We start from the raw sequence: 8,182 nt of genomic DNA, 5'->3' as shown, positions 1-8,182 counted from the left end.
TTATTTCCTCCCATCTTTTGTTTTTATCTCTCCTAGTTGATTTAACTTTCTTTTTTAGAGAGGCCGTCAACTTCAGTTCTTAGAATACCTCCATTGTTTATAAGTAAGTAGATGTCTAAAGAAACGACGAGTGAGCAGTCATTAGTCTGTGAGGGAGCGGGCTACGATGAGGTCTTCTAATCAGGTCACGAGACCAAGAAGGGCCTTTCCTGGTCGTCAAAGTGGGAAGTGTCAGCCCACTCTCCTGATGAGGAAGTGGGAAGTTATGATATGAAGGAAGGTGAAGAAGAGGAGGTAGATAAGGGTGAGGATGAGGGTGATGAGGGAGGAGAAGAGGCAGAAGGTGATGGGGACGAGGGTATTGCTGGCGAAAGAACCACCAAAGTTGGAAGTTCAAGAAGTCCTAGGGATGGGCATACTCGTCCATTTATCCTCCCTAACATGTGGACCGTTAATGATTTCTTATTGAAATGACAACCAACATTTTTAAGAATTTGAGGGATCGCTACCACATCCCCTACCATATCCCAATCTGTCTCCCTAGGAAATTTGAAAAGTGCTACTTAGGGAAGATTGCAGACGTCGGCAAATCCCCAACATTTTTATGTTTATTAACTGATAGTTATTCTGTCTTGTAGGTGCTAGTTCGCATGAAAGCTTTGTAGATCCTAACCGATAAGCAAGAGCAATATAAGGGTGTCGTCCATACCCCTCAACCAGGAGATGATGGAGTTGAGGGAGAAGCTAGAGGAGGAGGGTCATCAGAAGAAGAAGGATTTGGAAGCGAAGGCAATGGTAGAGAAGGAGCTGACGACCCTTCTTGAGCAGGTGGAGACGGCTAGCGCTAATGCCGTAAATGAATACAAGCCTTCACAGCCATTTATAGATTTCTATGCTGGTTACTATGATGACGGGTTTGAGGATTGTCTTAAGCAGGTCAAGTCCCTCTACCCTCACTTGGATTTATCCAAGATTACCATGGACGACCCCCTGCCGTTAACTCCTACTGGCGACACTATCCAAGAGGAAACCAACAACTCCACAGAGTCTGATCCAAAGAATGATAGTGTTGTCCTTGCCCAGCCAGTTGCTGATGCTCTCGTCACTCCCTTGGTCCCGTCTACTAAGCCTTTGAATGTTGAGGACCCTGTAGCTCAGGACATTCAAGAGAAAGACGATGAGAACCCTCCAAATGCTCCAGCCTCTTAGTTTTATACATATGTATTTTTTGAACTATTGTATATTTAATCTATCTTTCTGACAGCGTTAAGTGCCCTACTATATTTAAGCTTTTAGGCTTTTATTTGTAAAGACTTTACGTTATTTGTGTTATTTTATATCCATCGCTTTTAGCGTATATGTGTTGCTTTTTATTTGTTGGTCTGTATGTTCATTCCCTGTGCTTGTATGTATGATATGTTTGTACTTGGTAAACTAGGATGAGCCTGTCCATTTATTGGATTTAAAAACTGTTGGGAAATTTAGACCCCAGTTGATAAAATTAACAAGTTTTAAACTCAAGTTGTTAATTAGATTAATTATGAATAAACCTTGTTAATAACAAACAAACATCAATATCATGTCAAAATCATCCAGCGGAAAAATTAAATAAGACAAGATATGATGACCCAGGAAAACCAATGAAACCAACCAGTTTCACAGTAAAAAACCTGGGGGGAAACCTTCCCGAAAAGCAATCCACTATAGTAAAGAGAAGTTTCAGATCTAGTACAAAACCTTTGTCCCTAGACTCTACAATCCTCGTAGATGAACTCACAGCAGAAACCTTCTACCGCTTCAGAACCTCTGAACTCTTCAATATATGAATGCCACCCTTTTTGTTGCACGGATCCCAATACGTGACTAACTCCTTTGCACGAATCCTAGTACGTGACTCACTCACCAACTTAAGGAAGAAGAATGTTGGCTGCAAAGTTCTTCACTTTATCAACAATGAAGATTAAGAAGCACTTGGTTACAAAACCCTAAGGCGCAAAGACGCAGTAGCTTCTTTCAGAGAGAATAAGGCATCGGTCACATTTTGCATATGTTCTCCTTGTATTCTCTTATGTGACGGCCTCTAAAATAAGCCTTATATAAGTCTAGGGTTGTGAAAAAAGAAACCCTACTCAAATACATAAGTCTGGCCCAAAAATCAAAAAGCTGAAAATTCTGATTTGCCGTAACCTCGATCGATCGAGAGGTGTCGAGGAGGTGTCGAGGTTTAATGAATCTCAACAGATACAGCTATCGAGAAGGTGTGGAGAAGGTGTCGAGGGGACAGAAAATTTCTCGATCGATCGACCAACTATCGAGAAGCTATCGAGATTGCGATAAGAATCAGCTGAAGAGCTCAACAGATAGCCAGGTGTCAAGGAGCTATCGAGCAGGTATCGAGCTATCTATCCGCAGGTGTCGAGCTATCTATCCAGCTTTATTGAACATCTTTTCTTCACTTGTTTCTTGGTCTAATCTTCATGGCTTTAATACTAGACTTGAACAACATGTTTCTTCAAGTATTAAACACAACTTAGATCTATCCAAATACAAGTAAAGTGCGTTTTGTTAAAGGATTAGCCTACTACATAAAATAGTGACATATGTTCTTAACAAGTGAAACACATATGTCCTAACAATCTCCCCCTTTGGCAATCCGTGACAAAACCACAACAAACAAATGAACATATGAGAGAAGTCATAAATCACTCAACTCATATTCACTTGTTGATACAATAAAATCTATCCTAACACAAACTCTTGAAAAACTTTACAAGAAGAGAGTTTATGGCAAGTAGACTTTGACAACTTGTATTTCTGAAACACTTTAAACAAAACTCATCAAGGCATCTTAGTGTGAAACAGAAATAATAGATTGCATACAAGTATAAGAAACATGTGTATGAAGAAAGAAAAGAAACAACACATGTAAGGTAGGTGAAAAAAACATACATCAGCATATAAAGAAGATAAACACAATGTATGTAAACATGGTCACAAGACCCAAGGTAAAAGAAGAAGGAAGTAAACACTCCTTCTAACAAGATGAAACACATCTCCCCCTTACAAAGGAATGTATTTCTCCCCCTAACATGTAGAATCTTAAAAAGAAACCACATATTCTCCACAAATTCTCCCCCTTTTTGTCATGATTGACAAAGGGTATAAGAAGCTAGAAAGCTTCACCCGAGAAACATAAAGATGATCAAGGATGATCAAGGTAATAGAAGGATGTAAAACATGTGAAAAACAAAAAAAATGTTAAGCACATAGATCCCAAAACACACACACACACTAAACAAGTCTAACCAATTTATATTTCAAAAACAAGTCAAGACAATTTAGTGAGCATACATTAGCACATGTAAACACTTATGATGGCCAAATCACATTGTACCTGCACATGAATCAAGAGTAGCAAAGAATATTGCATGTTGTGTGTGAAAAACATCGCAAGATTGCATATGTGTATACATGTTATGAGGATATGAGATATGAGAAAATAACTTTTAACTCACACACAATCATAACTGTTTGATGGGGACTATCACCTTCGAGGTACATCCTATAACTCCCACATCTCCTAGACTACACACTTGCAACCATATTTAAAGCATTTTTAATCTTTTTGTTTTTTATTTTCTTTGCATGTTTTCTTTTATTTTAGCATATCATACATGAGTATATAAAAGAGAGAAAAGAAATAGCTAAGATGTTAATCATTTGACATCGCACTTTTGCTATGCCGCAGCATACGAATGTTTTTGACACTGCACTTTTGCTATGCCGAAGCATACAGGTGTCATATTATGATTGGCGGGCAACAGTGGTGAGATGGTTATTTATGCCTTTCTCTTAGGATTTTTTAGTCCTACCCGTCAAAAAGAGTGATATGAGTGTTAAGTTTTAAGAGCTAACCTAATCTTACTCATCACAAACAAGAGCCACAAAGCTCACTTGCTTAGTTGTGCATAGAGATGCTCATCTAAGTTACAAGAGATACAAAGTTTGGAAAACTTTGTTTCATTGGCCATCCAAGGTACACAAGTACCAAAGTATACAGAACACACACTGTTTTTGTATTTTTCTGATTTTTATTTTTATTTTTATTTTGAAAACAAAACAAAATAAAAACTAAACAACCAAACAAAAATAGATAAACAACATGAATGCATGAAAGAAAGATTCATATGCATGAAAACATGATAGAAATATGCAGATGCATGAAAGCATGATTCCAAAAACAGATAAGAAATCAAGCAAGGAAAGTCCTACTTTAGATAGAAAGAATCAAAGCAAAGGACAAACAGAAAAAACGATTAAGTCTTAGGCTCCTTTCTCACCCACACAGCACGAGTCTTTGGCCATGAAGATGAAAAGGCACGTGTCCTAATATGTCTACTAAAGGACATAGAAGAATTAGAATTCTCTTGAAATTGAGTTAAAAAGCTCAAGACTTTTAATAACTCTCCAAACAAAGGTGTAGGTGCATGAGAGGAAACCTGTGACCGTTTGGACAATTGCTTATGAGGATACAACTTAAAGCAATTAGGAAGAAATTTAGACCCCGGTTGATAAAATTAACAAGTTTCAAACTCAAGTTGTTAATTAGATTAATTATGAATAAACCTTGTTAATAACAAACAAACATCAATATCATGTCAAAATCATGCAGCAGAAAAATTAAATAAGACAAGATATGATGACCCAGGAAAACCAATGAAACCAACCAGTTTCACAGTAAAAAACCTGGGGGTAAACCTTCCCGAAAAGCAATCCACTATAGTAAAGAGAAGTTTCAGATCTAGTACAAAACCTTTGTCCCTAGACTCTACAATCCTCGTAGATGAACTCACAGCAGAAACCTTCTACCGCTTCAGAACCTCTGAACTCTTCAATATATGAATGCCACCCTTTTTGTTGCACGGATCCCAGTACGTGACTAACTCCTTTACACGAATCCTAGTATGTGACTCACTCACCAACTTAAGGAAGAAGAATGTTGGCTGCAAAGTTCTTCACTTTATCAACAATGAAGATCAAGAAGCACTTGGTTACAAAACCCTAAGGCGCAAAAACACAGTAGCTTCTTTCAGAGAGAATAAGGCATTGGTCACCTTTTGCATATGTTCTCCTTGTATTCTCTTATGTGACGGCCTCTAAAATAAGCCTTATATAAGTCTAGGGTTGTGAGAAAAGAAACCCTACTCAAATACATAAGTCTGGCCCAAAAATCAAAAAGCTTAAAATTCTGATTTCCCGTAACCTCAATCGATCGAGAGGTGTCGAGGAGGTGTCGAGGTTTAATGAATCTCAACAGATACAGCTATCGAGAAGGTGTCGAGGGGACAGAAACTTTCTCGATCGATCGACCAGCTATCGAGAAGCTATCGAGATTGCGATAAGAATCAGCTGAAGAGCTCGACAGATAGCCAGGTGTCGAGGAGCTATCGAGCAGCTATCGAGCTATCTATCTGCAGGTGTCGAGCTATCTGTACAGCTTTATTGAACACCTTTTCTTCACTTGTTTCTTGGTCTAATCTTCATGGCTTTAATACTAGACTTGAACAACATGTTTCTTCAAGTATTAAACACAACTTAGATCTATCCAAATACAAGTAAAGTGCGTTTTGTCAAAGGATTAGCCAACTACATAAAATAGTGACATATGTTCTTAACAAGTGAAACACATATGTCCTAACAAAAACTAAGCTTGTCCACCTAAGGACTTTATAGCCTTAAGGTGTCCTCATGGCCTGGACTTGTTTATTTTGGGGACTTAATGATTTCAATCCATCCTGTTTGAACCCATCCTTTTTGCAGACTTAGTAAATTCATCCACTTTTGGGCTTTTTATTGAACTCATCTACTTAGTTATGGATTTGTCCACTTGTGGACTTAATAATATTAATTCATTATTATGGGATGAACTCGTCCACTTATGGACTTAATCATGGACCTATCTACTTAATTATGGGTCCGTCCACTTGTTATGGATCCGTCCATTTTAATCATGGATCTGTCCACTTATGGACTTAATAATATTAACTCATCTTTATGGGATGAACTCGTCCCCCTATGTTCTTAATCATGGACCCGTCTACTCAGTTATGGGTTCATCCACTTGTTATGGATCCATCCACTTTAATCATAGATCTGTCCACTTGTAGACTTAATAATATTAACTCATCCTTATGGGATGAACACATCCACTTATGAATCTGTCCACTTGTGGATGCTAAACTTGTCCGCTTCTGGACTTAATCATGAATTCGTCCAATTATGGACTTAATAATATGAACTCATCCTTATGGGATGAACTCGTCCATTTATGGACTTAACAAACACATAGAATAAACATGTAGAGACAAATAAATACGTCAATCATATCTGAAGAAACTCCTCTTATTACGATAAATGCATGTAGAAAAATTGTTCTTTAATGAAAAAAAGACCTACCTTTTGGGCTTAAATAGTATTGTAGCAAAAATTAACTAAAATGTACTGGAAAATGAAGAGTGTCGCTCTTCATGCTATCATCTCTACTAGTAGTATTTTCGAAGATGCTTAGTGTTCTATGGATGGTGCAACTTTTGTCTTTCTAGTGTCTCAAAGTGATAGGTGCCTTTCCTCTACCATGACATGATTCTATAGGGTCCCTCCTAGTTAGAGCCAAGCTTTCCTTAGGTGGGGTCTTTGGCAGTGCCCATTACCTTTCTTAAGACAAGGTCTCCGACCTTGAAGTCTTTGTGTTTGACTTAGGAGTTGTAGTGTTTGGCCGGGAGGTCCTGGTATCGTGCGAGTCTCTATTTAGCTATTACCCTGACTTCATCTAGTAGATCAAGCTATAGATGCATAGCCTTGTCGTTCTTTCTTTCATCATGATTACCCACTCGATAGCTCATAAGTTCGACCTCTACTGGGATGACTGCCTCGCTTCCATAAGCTAATCAGAATGGTGTTTCCTAGTAGGTGTCCTTGCTATTGTCCTATATGCCCATAGTATGCTTGGCAACTCCTCTGGCCATACACCCTTTACCCCATGAGCCGAGTCTTGATGATTTAAGCAAGGATCAGTTTATGACTTCAACTTGCCTGTTGGCTTGTAGGTGGGCCGGAGAGGAGTAGTGGTTCTTGATTCCCAACTGTGAGCAAAACTCCCTAAAAGAGTCGTTGTCAAACTGCTTCCCGTTATCTGAGACCAAGATTCTAGGGATCCCATACCTACAGATGATATTTTTCCAAATAAAGCTTTTTTCATTCTTCTCTATAATGGTAGCCAAGGTTTCTGCTTCTACTTATTTAGTGAAATAGTCTATACCAACTACAAGGAACTTCCACTATCATATTGCTATTGGAATAAACCCATGATGTTGAGTCCCCATTGAGCGAATGGCCACGGGGCTGTCATCGGGGTCAACTCTTCTGCTGGTTGTCTGATGATGTTGCTGAACCTGAAGCATTTATCGCAAGTTTTGGCATAAGTTTGGGCGTCCTTTTGCATAGTAGGCTAGTAATATCCAGCTCGAATCAGTTTATGTATCAATGATCGCGACCCCGAGTGGTTGCTGCAGATCCCTTCATGTACTTCTCTCATGACATAATCTACTTCTTCGGGCTTTAAACATCTTGGTGTGGTCGAGAGAAGCCCCTTTTGTACAATACGTCCTTTATCAAGGTGAACTGTGCCACTTGAACCTTTAGCTTTCTAGTAGTCGCCTTACCGTTGAGTAATGTGCTATCTTTCAAGTAGAAGACTATAAGGGTGGTCCAATTGCTCTTGGAACCTATTTCCTGCATGTTGATGACATCTATCAATGGTGAAAGCTAAATAAAGGGGAGTACCTTGTCGGGAATGACCACATATTCTGCTAATGTGGCCTTGGCAAAACGGTCAGCTTGTTCGTTCTCTCCTCTGGGGATTTGAACAATCTTGGCCTGTAGGTCGTCCACCTTTCTCTTTGCTTGCACCAAGTACTTCTTCATCCTTTCGCCCTTACACTCGTAATCAACATTTACTTGGTTTACGACGACCTGGGAGTCATAATGAATAATCACACTCGTGGCTCCTATTGCTTTGGCGAGATCTAGTCCCGCTACTAATGCTTCGTACTTTGCTTCATTGTTGGTCATAGGAAAATCGAGATGAACCATGCATTTGATCTCATCCCCTTCTAAGTGGGCA

This window comes from Quercus suber, unplaced genomic scaffold, assembly GCF_002906115.3.
Source record: "Quercus suber isolate HL8 unplaced genomic scaffold, Cork oak 2.0 scaffold_758, whole genome shotgun sequence".
In the NCBI taxonomy this organism is placed as follows: Eukaryota; Viridiplantae; Streptophyta; class Magnoliopsida; order Fagales; family Fagaceae; genus Quercus; species Quercus suber.
This window is presented reverse-complemented; position numbering follows the sequence as displayed.